Raw genomic sequence first — 15,712 nt, forward strand, 5'->3', positions numbered from 1 at the left:
ATGAAAACTTGCGGCGGTGTAACGTATCTACGATAAGTTACGCCGCCGCGATTCTACGTGAATCTGGCCCATTGTGCTTTAAACATTACACTCAAATGTAAAGACCTTGAAGAGACGAAATTTTTTTTTTTTTTTTTTTAAATAAGTGAAAGGAATATACAAAAATCCTGGGGGGGGGTTCTCCTACTCTTGAGGGGATAGTCCATAATGGTCCACAGAGCTCATTAATACTGCTAATCTACATGGGATTCCGAGATCTGTGGACCTTCCATTCCATAATATTCTTCATGCACTGCAATGTGGAATACACTCCCGGAATTCTTGCCCTGAGAAGTATTCAGAAGACCAGATAAGCAACAAAGCTACTTCATATCGTATCAATCAGCAGGAAGACAATAGAAAAAGAGATCTTTTCAGAAGTGGTTCTCCAGAAAAAGGTACCTTGATGGCACAAGGCTTGCAGTCTGTTGTGCAATGAGGCTACAACCAACTTGGTTTCATGGTGAGATAATAATGAAAGTATAAAAGTTCCTAGGATCAGAATTACTTTCAGAGCATCATCTGTCCTTCACATTAAATCAGATGGCTTCTGTCCTCCTAGTCTCTGAGTATTGTGCATGTAAACAAGTCTTTGCGTTTCCCCTTACGGAAAAGTTTCTGACGCAGATGTTAACCAGTGCATGCATTCTGGGAGTCCACCGGTAGAGGGCGTCACCTGGCCCAGCTACTGAACTGGCTGTCCTGGCTGGTGATGGATTTGACGCTGCACCGTTTCTTAACAATCATATTAATGTAAGCCCTCATGATCTTGGTGATCTCCCCAACCTAAGAAAAAAAAAACACATTGAAAATACTTAATATTAAAAACAAGCTTTACATCAATAAAAAAACAAGTACGCAAGTATTAATGCTGAACTCCAGGCAAACATATAATTGAAGAGATAATATATATTACACACACACATATACACACACCGTATATACTCGAGTATAAGCCAAGTTTTTCATCAAATTTTTTTTGCGCTGAAAACGCCCCCCTCGGGTTATACTCCAGTGACCTTTTTGCGCCTGATCTCCTGGACTTTGGGGACCCGGTACCAGCTGGCTGTAGCCCCACTCTTCCTCTACAAGTGTGCAAAGTTTGTTGTCCGGGGGACCTATGGCCGGGGAGCACCGAGCCCTTCCATAGACTCCCATGTTAAACGTGCATTTCTCCCGTGAATTTGGGGACCCGGTACCGGCCGGTTGTAGGTCCCCAGGACTTGGGACTTGGCACACATATAGCCCCATTTCTCCTCTACAAGTGTGCAAGTGTGGTAAAATTAGGTGCCTCGGCTTATATTCGGGTCGGCTTATACTTGTGTATATACACATACATACACACACACACACACACACACACACACACACACACACACACACACATATATATATATATATATATATATATATATATACACACACAAATTGGCACATAATTGTGAAGTGAAAGGAAAATGATAAATGGTTTTAAATTTTTTTTACAAATAAATATCTGAAAAATGTGGCACACATTTGTATTCAGCCCCCTTTACTCTGATACCCCTAACTAAAGTGGAACAAATTGAGGTAATCTAATTAGTAAATAGAGATTACCTGTGTATAATTTAATCTCAGTATAAATACAGCTGTTCTGTGAAGCCCTCAGAGATTTGTTAGAGAACCTTAGTGAACAAACAGTATCATGAAGGCCAAGGAACATACCAGACAGGTCAGGGATAACGTTGCGGAGAAGTATAAAGTAGGGTTAGGTTATAAAAAATTTCCTAAGCTTTGAACATCTCACGGAACTCTGTTCAATCCATCATCCAAAAATGGAAAGAGTATGGCACAACTGCAAACCTACCAATACATGAACGTCCACCTAAACTGACCAGGCCGGGCAAGGAGAGCATTCATCAGAGAAGTAGCCAAGAGGCGCATTATAACTCTGGAGGAGCTGCAGATATCCACAGCCCTAGTTATACACAAAAGGTACACCCAAATATTTTGTTTCCATTTTAAACTGAATGGGCTGTTTTACAAGGTGAGGGTTTACATGTACTTTAACGACAAAAGCTTCCATAAACCCTTTAGCCAGACACAAACCTGAGTGGTTTCAAAGAACATCTCCCGATCATCTACTGTGATCTTAAAGGTGTTGGGCTGCGGAGCTCCGAAGAAGATGATGTGCTCATACTGGAACGTTTCCAATGGCTTCGGATCTCCCCTTTTGTAGACGGAGACATTTTCTGCGCTGACACCCAGCCACAGATCATTAGGAAAGCCCCCTTCCTTGTACTGTTAAAAAAATAAATAAAAAACACACAACTAAATAAACACAATTTGGATTTTGCTGCAAAATTAACAGTATAAAATTTTTCTTGCTCCGTAGCTGCAAACAGGTATACTTTAAGCCCTGCATCACACCAGTGCGGCTTTGAAATCGCACTACTTCAGTGCAATTTCAAAGCTGCCTGATCAGAGCGATTTTGATGTGCCATGTTATTGCAGCTTAAACTTTATTTAACAGAAGTCAGTGCAAGTCATAATGAAATTGCAAAAAAAAGTAGTGCAGGAACCTTTTTTCTGAGACGCAACGATTTGAACAATTCCATTGCCGGCAACGCTGTGCGACTTGACATGTCAAATCGCACTTCTGTGAAACAGGACTAAGGCTTGGTCATGACATGTTAGATCTCTAAACATAACCCATTAGCCACCTCAGTTGCTGATGTTCGGATAGCTGCTAATATACAGTGCCTTGAAAAAGTATTCATACCCCTTGAAATTTTCCACATTTAGTCATGTTACAACCAAAAACGTAAATGTATTTTATGTGATGGACCAACACAAATTAGCACATAATTGTGAAGTGAAAGGAAAATGATAAACGTTTTTCAATTTTTTTTTACAAATAAATCTCAGAAAAGTGTGGCGTGCATTTGTATTCAGCCCCCTTTATTCTGATACCCCATAACTAAAATCTAGTGGAACCAATTGCCTTCAAAAGTCACCTAATTAGTAAATGGAGTCCACCTGTGTGTAATTTAATCTCACTATAAATACAGCTGTTCTGTGAAGCCCTAAGAGCCGGTTCACACTGGGGCGTCACGACTTCGGGGGCGGCTCAGCAAGGCGTCCTGAAGACGACTTCAGAGGCGACTTGCAAAATAATTCCTGTATAGAAGTCAATGCAAAGTCATACAAGAACCTTTTTCTAAGTCGGAGCGACTTGCGTCGCTCCTATTAGAACGGTTCTATTGAATAGAATGGGACGCGACTTGTCAGGTGGCTGAATCGCCTGATGAGTCGCCCCAGTGTGAACCGGCTCTTAGAGATTTGTTAGAGAACCTTAGTGAACAAACAGCATTATGAAGGCCAAGAAACACACCAGACTGGTCAGGGATAAAGTTGTGGAGAAGTTTAAAGCAGGGTTGAGTTATAAAAAAATCTCCCAAGCTTTGAACATCTCACGGAGCTCTGTTCAATCCATCATCTGAAAATGGAGTATGGCACAACTGCAAACCTACCAAGACATGGCCGCCCACCTAAACTGACAGGCCGGGCAAGGAGAGCGTTCATCAGAGAAGTAGCCAAGAGGCCCATGGTAACTCTGGAGGAGCTGCAGAGATCCACAGCTCAGGTGGGAGAATCTGTCCACAGGACAACTATTAATGGTGCTCTCCACAAATCTGCCCTGTATGGAAGAGTGGCAAGAAGAAAGACATTGTTGTAAGAAAGCCATAAGAAGTCCCATTTTCAGTTTGCAAAAAGCCATGTGGGGGACACAGCAAACATGTGGAAGAAGGTGCTCTGATCAGATGAGACCTGGCCTAAAAGCAAAACGCTATGTGTGGCAGAAAACTTATACTGCACAGTACCCTGAACACACCATCCCCACTGTGAAACATGGTGGTGACAGCATCATGTTGTGGGGATACTTTTCTTCAGCAGGGACAGGGAAGCTAGTTGGAGTTAATGGGAAGAAGGATGGAGCCAAATACAGGGAAATCTTAGAAGAAAACCTGTTAAGAGTCTTCAAACTGGGGCAGTTTACGTTCCAGCTGGACAACGACCCTAAACATACAGCCAGAGCTACAATAGAATGGTTTAGATCAAAGCATATTTATGTGTTAGAATGGCCCAGTCAAATTCCAGACCTAAATCCAACTGAGAATCTGTGGCAAGACTTTGCTGTTTACAGACACTGGCCCGGATTCACAAAGCACTTGCGCCAATGTATCTCGAGATACGCCGCGCAAGTATAACTATGCACCATCGTATCTGTGCGCCGTGCCCACAATCTGAAATACGCCTAAAAATAGGCTTCCTACGACCGACGTAACTTGCCTACGCCGTTGTATCGTGGGCGCATATTAACGCTGGGCGCATTTGCCACTCCCATTGATTTTCTATGCACATATGCAAATGAGGGCGATACGCCGATTCACGAACGTACTTGCGCCCGACGCATAATATACGCGGTTTGCGTAAGTCGTACGTCCGGCGTCAAGTTATTCCCCATATATGAGGCGCAACTCATGCTAAGGTATGGACCAGGGAACACAGCCGTCGTCGCTTACGTAGTACGTGAATAGGGCTGGGCGTAGGTTACGTTCACGTCGTAGGCAGTGATCCGTCGTATCTTAGGGAGTAGTTCCGACGTGATTCTGAGCATGCGCACAGGGATGCGGCCACGGGATGGCGCATGCGCCGTTCATTTTAAGTACTTCTATGGCGCTTGCCCCATCATTTGCATGGGGTCACGCCTCAATAGCGTGGCTCACGCCCACTTACACCTACGCTGGCTTACGCCGAGGAAACCCAGCGTATCTTTAAGAGCGAGTGCTTGGTGAATCCAGTGCTTGCCTCTGTGCACTGCGTCGGCGTAGCATATATTAGATACGCTACGCCCGCATAAATATGCGCCGATGTATGTGAACCTGGGCCACTCTCTATCCAATCTGACAGAACTTGAGATATTTTGCAACGAAGAATGGGGAAAAATGTCCCTCTCTACATGTGTAAAGCTGGTAGAGACGTCCCCAAAAAGACTTGCAGCTGTAATTGAATACAAATACACACTTTTCACATATTTGTAAAAAAAAAATGAAAGCCATTTATAATTTTCCTTCTACTTCAATTATGTGTCACTTTGTGTTGGTCCATCAGATAAAATTCCAGTAAAATACATTTACGTTTTTGGTTGTAACATGACAAAATGTGGAACATTTTTAAGGGGTGTGAATACTTTTTCAAGGCACTGTACACATTAACTGGTCCAAAATAAGTCATCCAGAAGAGGATACAGGTCCTAATTTTTAAACTTCTGCTCTGAAAATATTTACCAATGGACCATTTTAAAGCTAGCAATAACCGGAGAGAATTTTGACCAGTTCCTGATGAACTGGGTGAAACTCGCACAGTGATTGGTTAGATTGAAAAATTGAAGGAGCTTCTTGGCATCAATAAATGGGCAAACTACAGTCTCTACTACTTTTATGTAAATTTGATCCCAACATCATGCAGATTTGTAACTGTACCTCCACATCAAAGAGCGTCGACCCGTATCCTGGCCACTCAGTGACAATGACCATATAGTTCACCATGGCCTGGTGCTGAGACATCCCATGCAGCCGGTTCCACTTCTCGGCTATACTGGCACGAGCAGCAGACAGCTCTTCCTTCACCCACATCTCCAGCATCTGCTCCTCCTCCATCTTCTGCTTCTTCATAGAGCCCACTTTGAAGCCACGTTTCAGAGTGCCCTCCAGAAAACTGGTTCTCCGCCTCTCCAGAGTCTGTCCGGAGCTGCTGCTGCTTTTGGTGGCCTGCAGGATCTTGTTCTTTAGTCGCTGCACGGGGTACATGGATTCCAAGTTCCAGGAGACCTTACAGAAGTCCCCATGCTGATACTGGAGCCGCAGAGCGGCCAAGTGCTGCAGAGTTTCCTCAGGGGCTGGAAAGTGGCCACTTGTCAGACTCTCATGGGCCTAAAAAAGAATAAAAAGCATTATACATCTAAAAGGTAATGACAGGGATGAGATGACTATCGATTAATCCGGCCAATGATTTCAAGTCTCAGGGATCCTGCAGTCCCAAGATACTAATCTCAACGACACCAGTGTTCATTCATACTGGATAATCGAGGCCGGATTTGAAAAGAAGATAAGCCGGCCCCAGAGGTGTTTAGCCCCACCGTCTCTCCAATTAGGTAGGCACAAACATGCAAGCAGGGGTGTATCTACCATGAGGAAAACAAGGTGTTTGTCTTCGGCAGCATTTTTCAGGGCACTTTACCCTGCTGCACCGATCCCCTCACAACCCCGATGCCCTGCAGCTGTCGGCCTCCCTCCTCAGCCTTCTTGCCAACTTCCCTCTCTGTTCCTCTGATCCCCCCACACTGATCGCCGGTTGCCCCCTCCATGCAGCTCTCCCTTCCCCCCCCCCCCCCCACCCGCCGGCTGCAGCTGCTAGTAGTGCGAAAGATCGCTGGATGGAAGAAACGTGGGGGGGGGGAGCTGGTATTCAAGAATTACTGACGCATAGTGAACTGTATTTATGATTTGTCAGTTTGTGAATGAAATATAGTAAACATTGTTTCATTTTATGAATGAATAGGAGTCTCTATACAGAGTCCTATCATTCATTCTGTGCGGTCTTCAGTCCCTTTCTCCGTCTCAAAAAATACATTAGAGCTCTGTTTAGACCCCCAATGTCTCTCCAAATCCCCCCCCCCCAAAAAATTTTTTTTTTTTATATATATACAATTATTAGAATATAAAATTGTAAAAAATTTAATTGTACAAAAAAAACATGTATATAGTTGTAAAAAAAAAACAGTAGGGCCAGATTCAGAAACAGTTACACCGGCGTATCAGTAGATACGCCATTGTAACTCTGAATCTACGCCGTCGTAAATTTAAGCGTATTCTGGAAACCAGATACGCTTAAATTAGGCTAAGATACGAGCGGCGTAAGTTTCCTACGCCGTCGTATCTTAGGGTGCATATAAACGCTGGTCGCTACGTGGCGCTTCCGTTGAGTTCGGCGTAGAATATGCAAATGACTAGATACGCCGATTCACGAACGTACGTGCGCCCGTCACCGTAAAGATATGCCGTTTACGTAAGGCGTTTTCCGGCGTAAAGTTATTCCAACAAATAGCTGGCCTAGCCAATGTTAAGTATGGCCGTCGTTCCCGCGTCGAAATTTGAAAATTTTACGTTGTTTGCGCAAGTCGTCCGTGAATGGGGCTGGACGTAATTTACGTTCACGTCGAAACCAATACGTCCTTGCGGCGTACTTTGAAGCAATGCACACTGGGATATGTACACGGACGGCACATGCGCCGTTCGTAAAAAATGTCAATCACGTCGGGTCACCAATCATTTACATAAAACACGCCCCCTCATCCCCATTTGAATTAGGCGCGCTTACGCCGGCCCCATTTACGCTACGCCGCCGTAACTTAGGAGGCAAGTGCTTTGTGAATACAGCACTTGCCTCTCTGACTAACGGCGGCGTAGCGGAAATACGATACGCCGCCTGAAAGATGCGCCGCCCTACCTGAATCTAGCTATAAGAGCCCTTTCACGCAGGCAGCCTCTGTAAAAGCGGACCCCGTTGCTCAGCGGGGGATCTGCTTGCTATGTTGAGCAGACAGACACAGCCCGCTTTCATCTATGGGGAAGTTGGATGGAAATGGACCGACTAACTGCCATCCAATAGACAGATTGGAAATAGATCCCCCATCCATCTGGTTTTGGCGGACAGGATCGGATGGCGGTGGGCATGGGCGTCCGCTCCATAGGGCAAGGAGGGGCAAATGACTCCCCCTGGAAAGTTAAGAAGGTGTTGAAGAGCTGAATTATCTCAAGAGCTATTTCACACTGCCAGCTGGCCGCGTTATCGGTAAAGCACCGCTAAAAAGCGGCATTTTACCATCGTTTTAGCTGCGCTATTCGGTCGTTAGCAGGCACTTTTAACCCCTGCTAGTGTTTGAAAAAAAAGTTAAATGTGACTGTATCACCGCTGCCAAAGTGCCTTCCCCCTGAAAAGATTTCAGCGGATGCCCATGGCGGCAGGTGTCAACGGACAGGAAGCGGTGGGACAAATTTAGATGGGGGGGGGGGTTTAGTCTTGCCTAGGGCAGCACAAACCCAAAACACTCCGCTGCATGCATGCTTAGATGACTGTAATATATTTTAGATTTGGGCCAGACAGAAGTGTAGCTAGTAAAACCATGAGTACATAATTCTATGTGTCTAAACAAGTTAAAAATCCTGGTTAATGTATATAGTGCGTGAGTGATGAAAACCCGATAATTTTTATTGCAGTTAAAGTTGCTTCATCTCTTCCAGATGCTATCTATTAATCAGACCTACCTGCTCAAACATGAAGGCAAATTCAACACCTTCTTTAGGAACGCTCTGCACATCAAGGAAACAGTAGAGTTTAAAGTACAGATTCCACGGGACGGTCTCCTCCTCCTCCTCTCCGGTGCTGGACAGTCTTTTGGGGGAGACAGAAGGATTAGATGACTAAGAAGTAGGGTTGTCCCGATACCACTTTTTTAGGACTGAGTACAAGTACCGATACTTTTTTTTAAATGTGTCCCCAAATGCAGCCATGTCCCCCCACATATGCAGCCATGTCCCCAAACATATTGCAGCCATGTCCCCAAACATATTGCAGCCATGTCCCCAAACATATTGCAGCCATGTCCCCAAACATATTGCAGCCATGTCCCCAAACATATTGCAGCCATGTCCCCAAACATATTGCAGCCATGTCCCCAAACATATTGCAGCCATGTCCCCAAACATATTGCAGCCATGTCCCCAAACATATTGCAGCCATGTCCCCAAACATATGTAGCCATGTCCCCAAACATATTGCAGCCATGTCCCCCTATACGCAGCCCATGTCCCCAAACATATTGCAGCATGTCCCAAACATATTGCAGCCATGTCCCCAAACATATGTAGCCATGTCCCCCAAACATATTGCAGCCATGTCCCCCCATATTACGCAGCCATGTCCCAAACATATTGCAGCCATGTCCCCCACATATCCAGCCATGTCCCCCGTACCTAAATGATGCCGCCGCTGCCGCGTTAATCACTGCGCGGGGAACATAGAGTCAGCTTTCGTTTGAATAAGCTGTTTTCCCTGCCGCGCTGTGTATAGAGACACTCCCCTTGCTCGCGATTGGACAGATCCGTCCAATCCCGAGCAAGGGGGAGTGTCTATGCACGGCGGGGGAAAACAGCTATTCAAACGTAAGCTGACTCTAATGTTCCTCGCGCGGTGATTAACGCGGCGGCGCTTTGCGATATACGACGGCTGCAGGGGGGGGGGGGGGGGGAAGTATTCTATTTAGGCAATCGGGGGGTATTTGCGGGAGTACAAGTACTCCCTCAAATACTCGGTATCAGTCCCGATACTGATACTGGTACTGGTATCGGTATCGGGACAACCCTACTATGAAGGCACAAAATTGTGAAAATCAAATAAAAAATTAACACACAATGCAGGGAAAAGTATCAAATAACGCTCCAACCTTTCAAATTTCGCAAGGACATCGGCTACAATCACGCGGCTCTCCACCGCTCTGTCCACAACTTTGTTGTGTTCAAAAAAGAGCAAACATGTTTCCTGCTGTTATCCATGGAAAGGCGCGCGAATTAAACTTCTCCACCACCTGCAACAAAATGGAACCCAATTCTCACTCAGATCATCAATGGAAGTGGAGACAAGCGGAATGAAAGCTGAAATTTTGCATTTATTAAAAAAAGAGGGGTAGGAGGAGGAGGGGCAAGAAAGAAAAAGGAGACAGAGAGAAAAAAGAAAAAGAGTAATCTCCTGTATTTTCTCCTGTATTTGGTACTACTTTCTTTTGTGTTTTAGGCCAAAGCAAAATTGTTAGTGATAGGAAAAAACGTAAAGTGGAGCGGAAAGGAAAGAGAAGTAAGAGCCCTTTTTACACTGGAAACGCCTATAGCGGAGCATTAAAATAGCGGTAAACACCCTGCGATTTTACCGCGTTTTATAGCGATTTTAACCCGCTTTTTCAATTCATTTCAATGGAGGGGGCGTTTTTGAGCATTTTTAATAGCGCTATTTCTACCGCGAAAACGCATCAAAAAGGCACCAGTGTGAAAGGGCTCTAAGAGTAAAGAGTGAGAAAGGGATGAAAATGTTAACGAGTGCAGAAAGTGAAGAGAAAAAAAAGTGATACAGATGAGAGAGAGCAGAGAGTGGGGAGAGGAGAAAGGAGGGGAGAGACAAGAAGACAGGAGGAGAGGAGAAAGTGAAGAGGAGCGTGAGAAAGAGAAAGGGTGAAAGGTTAAAGACTGGTGGAGAGTGGAGAAAGAGGTGAGGAAAAAAAAAGAGAAGGGAGGAGAAAGGAGAGAAAAGGAAAAAAAGAGAGCGAGGAGAGGAGAGGAGAAGAGAAGAGAGAAAGAGGAGGGGAGAGGAGAAGAGAAGAGAGAAAGAGGAGGGGAGAGGAGAAGAGAAGAGAGAAAGAGGAGGGGAGAGGAGAAGAGAAGAGAGCGAGGAGAGGAGAAGAGAAAGAGGAGGGGAGAGGAGAAGAGAAAGAGGAGGGGAGAGGAGAGAGAAAGAGGAGGGGAGAGGAGAAGAGAAAGAGGAGGGGAGAGGAGAAGAGAAAGAGGAGGGGAGAGGAGAAGAGAAAGAGGAGGGGAGAGGAGAAGAGAAAGAGGAGGGGAGAGGAGAAGAGAAGAGAGCGCGGAGGGGAGAGGAGAAGAGAAGAGAAAGGGGAGGGGAGGGGAGAAGAGAAAGAGGAGGGGAGGGGCGAAGAGAAAGAGGAGGGGAGAGGAGAGGAGAAGAGAAAGAGGAGGGGAGAGGAGAAGAGAAAGAGGAGGGGAGAGGAGAAGAGAAAGAGGAGGGGGAGAGGAGAAGAGAAAGAGGAGGGAGAGGAGAAGAGAAAGAGGAGGGGAGAGGAGAAGAGAAAGAGGAGGGGAGAGGAGAAGAGAAAGAGGAGGGGAGAGGAGAAGAGAAAGAGGAGGGGAGAGGAGAAGAGAAGAGAGAAAGAGAGGGGAGGGAGAAGAGAAGAGAGCAAGGAGAGGAGGAAGAGAAAGAGGAGGGGAGAGGAGAAGAGAAAGAGGAGGGGAGAGGAGAAGAGAAAGAGGAGGGGAGGGGAGAGGAGAAAGAGGAGGGGAAGGGAGACGAGAAAGAGGAGGGGAGAGGAGAAGAGAAGAGAGCAAGGAGGGGAGAGGAGAAGAGAAAGAGGAGGGGAGGGGAGAAGAGAAAGAGGAGGGAGGGGAGAAGAGAAAGAGGAGGGGAGGGGAGAAGAGAAAGAGGAGGGGAGAGGAGAAGAGAAAGAGGAGGGGAGAGGAGAAGAGAAAGAGGAGGGGAGAGGAGAAGAGAAAGAGGAGGGGAGAGGAGAAGAGAAAGAGGAGGGGAGAGGAGAAGAGAAAGAGGAGGGGAGAGGAGAAGAGAAAGAGGAGGGGAGAGGAGAAGAGAAAGAGGAGGGGAGAGGAGAAGAGAAAGAGGAGGGGAGAGGAGAAGAGAAAGAGGAGGGGAGAGGAGAAGAGAGCGAGGAGGGGAGAGGAGAAGAGAAGAGAGCAAGGAGGGGAGAGGAGAAGAGAAAAGAAAAAGGAGGGGAGAAGAGAAAGAGGAGGGGAGAGGAGAGGAGAAGAGAGCGAGGAGGGGAGAGGAGAGGAGAAGAGAGCGAGGAGAGGAGAGGAGAAGAGAGCGAGGAGGGGAGAGGAGAAGAGAAGAGAGCGAGGAGGGGAGAGGAGAAGAGAAGAGAGCGAGGAGGGGAGAGGAGAAGAGAAGAGAGCGAGGAGGGGAGAGGAGAAGAGAAGAGAGCAAGGAGGGGAGAGGAGGGGAGAGGAGAAGAGAAAGAGGAGGGGAGAAGAGAAAGAGGAGGGGAGAAGAGAAAGAGGAGGGGAGTGGAGAAGAGAAAGAGGAGGGGAGAGGAGAGGAGAAGAGAGCGAGGAGGGGAGAGGAGAAGAGAAGAGAGCAAGGAGGGGAGAGGAGAAGAGAAGAGAGCAAGGAGGGGAGAGGAGAAGAAAGCAAGGAGGGGAGAGGAGAAGAGAAAGAGGAGGGGAGAGGAGAAGAGAGCAAGGAGGGGAGAGGAGAAGAGAAGAGAGAAAGAGGAGGGGAGAGGAGAAGAGAAGAGAGCGAGGAGAGGAGAGGAGAAGAGAGCGAGGAGAGAAGAGAAAGAGGAGGGGAGAGGAGAAGAGAAAGAGGAGGGGAGAGGAGAAGAGAAAGAGGAGGGGAGAGGAGAAGAGAAAGAGGAGGGGAGAGGAGAAGAGAAAGAGGAGGGGAGAGGAGAAGAGAAAGAGGAGGGGAGAAGAGAAGAGAAAGAGGAGGGGAGGGGAGAAGAGAAAGAGGAGGGGAGGGGAGAAGAGAAAGAGGAGGGGAGGGGAGAAGAGAAAGAGGAGGGGAGGGGAGAAGAGAAAGAGGAGGGGAGAGGAGAGGAGAAGAGAGCGAGGAGGGGAGAGGAGAAGAGAAAGAGGAGGGGAGAGGAGAAGAGAAAGAGGAGGGGAGAGGAGAAGAGAAAGAGGAGGGGAGAGGAGAAGAGAAAGAGGAGGGGAGAGGAGAAGAGAAAGAAGAGGGGAGAGGAGAAGAGAAAGAGGAGGGGAGAGGAGAAGAGAAAGAGGAGGGGAGAGGAGAAGAGAAAGAGGAGGGGAGAGGAGAAGAGAAAGAGGAGGGGAGAGGAGAAGAGAAAGAGGAGGGGAGAGGAGAAGAGAAAGAGGAGGGGAGAGGAGAAGAGAGCGAGGAGGGGAGAGGAGAAGAGAAGAGAGCAAGGAGGGGAGAGGAGAGGAGGGGAGAGGAGAAGAGAAAGAGGAGGGGAGAAGAGAAAGAGGAGGGGAGTGGAAAAGAGAAAGAGGAGGGGAGAGGAGAGGAGAAGAGAGCGAGGAGGGGAGAGGAGAAGAAAGCAAGGAGGGGAGAGGAGAAGAGAAGAGAGCAAGTAGGGGAGAGAAGAAGAGAGCAAGGAGGGGAGAGGAGAAGAAAGCAAGGAGGGGAGAGGAGAAGAGAAAGAGGAGGGGAGAGGAGAAGAGAGCAAGGAGGGGAGAGGAGAAGAGAAAGAGGAGGGGAGAGGAGAAGAGAAGAGAGCGAGGAGAAGAGAAGAGAGCGAGGAGGGGAGAGGAGAAGAGAAGAGAGCGAGGAAGGGAGAGGAGAAGAGAAGAGAGCGAGGAGGGGAGAGGAGAAGAGAAAGAGGAGGGGAGAAGAGAAGAGAGCGAGGAGGGGAGAGGAGAAGAGAAAGAGGAGGGGAAAAGAGAAAGAGTGAGAAGAGAGAAGCAGAAACTGAACAAATAAAAAAGGTTATACTGAAGAGAGATAGGGGAGAAAAGAGAGAGATGAGTGTAAGAAAGAAAGAGAAGGTGAGTGTTAGAGAACGGCAGAGGGCGAAGAGAAAAAAGGTGATAGGTAGAAGAATGTAACGAGTGAAGGAAACAGAAAAGAGAGGTGAAAGACTGAGATACAGACAGAGGGGGATAAGAGTGAGGGGAGATTGAAAGGGAACCCTATACAGGTGCATCTCCAAAAAATTTGAATATCGTCAAAAAAGTAAAAATGTATTTCTGTAATTAAATGTGAAACTCCTATATTATATAGATTCATTACACACAAAGTGATATATGTCAAGCATTTCTTTTAAAAAATAACAAAAAAATTCTCCGACAAAAACTGGACCACACAAAATAAAATAAAAAAAATATATAAAAAAGTATATAAATAAAAGCAATATATTTTTCGGAAATAAAACCAGAACTAAAAATGTAGAATTTTTTTTATTGCGATGAATTTTGCACAACGATAATAATGATTCCCCAATGTGTAGCAATTCAATGAAAAGGGCTGAGCCCAGGACTACATGAAAGCCAACCCTTCAATAAAATCTATTGTGGAAAATTCACACTGGACCTCATGCAACTTGGATCTGTGCCTCTCCACTCTGGACTCCAAGTTGCATGAGGTCCAGTGTGAAGTTTCCACAGTCTGATGATTTGGGGAGCCGTGTCATCTGCTGGTGTTGGTCCTCTGTGTGGTTTTATCAAGTCTAAAGGTCAGCACAGCCGTCTACCAGGATATTTTAGAGCACATCATGCTTCCTTCTGCTGTCAGCTTTATGGAGATGCCAATTTTTAAGCAGGACTTGGCACCGGCCCACACTGCCAAAAGTACCAATACCTGGTCACATGATCATGGTATCACTGTGCTTGATTGGCCAACAAACTCACCTGACTTAAACCCCATAGAGAATCAGTGGAGTATTGTCAAGCAAGAGTGAGTAACTTATACAGCGCTAACAAATGCGAACTAAATCGCCTCAAGGCCATGGAAGGCGCTACTAACCATCATCCACATGGAAGATGACCATCGAGCCTTCAGGAAAAAACTGAAGACCCACCTCTTCTGAAGGACAAGGACCTCCCCGGAAAGTCCGGGGAGGTCCTTGTCCTTCAGAAGAGGTGGGTCTTCAGTTTTTTCCTGAAGGCTCGATGGTCATCTTCCATGTGGATGATGGTTAGTAGCGCCTTCCATAGCTGTGGCCCCTGGACTGCAAATCTTCGTTCTCCTTTCGATTTGTAGCGGTTCTTGGGGATGCAGAGCAGGTTTCGATTCGTCGATCGTAGGGCCCACCCAGGGTGTAGTGTCGCAATTTCTCACATAGGTATTGCGGGGCTTTACCTTGTGTGCATTTGTGAGTGGGGCAGAGTGTCTTGAATGTCAACCGATTCTTTTACGGTTAGCAAATGGAGGGACTTCAGGGACGGGGTGATGGACTCCCAAGGCTTTTTTCCCCGTTATCAGTCTGGCCGCTGTGTTCTGGACGACTTGTAGACACGAGATCTGGTAATTGGGTAGTCCTAGGTAGAGGGAGTTAGCGTAATCCAGTCGAGCATTGATGATTGTTCCGACCTACTACTGCTTTTGTCCTTATCCGGGATGAAGGGGAAGATGAGACACCAGACCCAACATGCAGACGATCTGAAGGGCCGCTATCAAAGCACCTGGGCTTCCATAATACCTCAGCAGTGCCACAGGCTGATCACCTCCATGCCACACCGCATTGATGCAGAAATTCATGCAAAAGGAGCCACCGACCAAGTATTGAGTTCACACTACACTGTACATGGACAAACTTTTCAGTAAGACAACATTTCTGTATTAAAAATCTTTTTTTATTGGTCTTATGTAATATTAACATTTTCTGAGATACTTGGGTTTCCAGTAGCTGTAAGTAGGGTTGTCCCGATAACCGATACTAGTATCGGGAGTGATACTGAGCATTTGCGCGAGTACTTGTACTCACGCAAATGCTCCCGATGCCAGACCCGATACTTTTGATTTTATTTTCTAGAGAGCGGGTGGGAGAGGGGGCGGAGAGGGGGTGGAGAGCGGAGCCGAGCAGTCCTCAAAGAGAAAGCCAAGCCCCCCCCCCCCCAGCGCGGGGAACATTACAGCTTTCATTTGAATAGCTGTGTGTTCCCTGCTGCACCACGTCATATATAGCCCCTCCCCCTCGTCCGGGTAGTTTGATAGCTAGATCACCCATTCCAGGATTGGATGGGTGATCTGTCTATCAAAGTGCCCGAACAAGGGGGAGGGGCTATATATGACATGGCGCGGCTATTCAAATGAAAGCTGTAATGTTCCCCCCGCTCTGGGGGGGGGCTTTGGCTTTCTCTGTGGGGACATGGCCTGCATC

General features: G+C 46.8%; 1 pseudogene; it reads right to left on the bottom strand.

The window, feature by feature from the left end:
- The window catches only part of LOC120944450, a 222,268-nt pseudogene continuing 206,556 nt past the window's right edge, over positions 1–15,712 (bottom strand).

Source organism: Rana temporaria, chromosome 6 (genome assembly GCF_905171775.1).
Source record: "Rana temporaria chromosome 6, aRanTem1.1, whole genome shotgun sequence".
In the NCBI taxonomy this organism is placed as follows: Eukaryota; Metazoa; Chordata; class Amphibia; order Anura; family Ranidae; genus Rana; species Rana temporaria.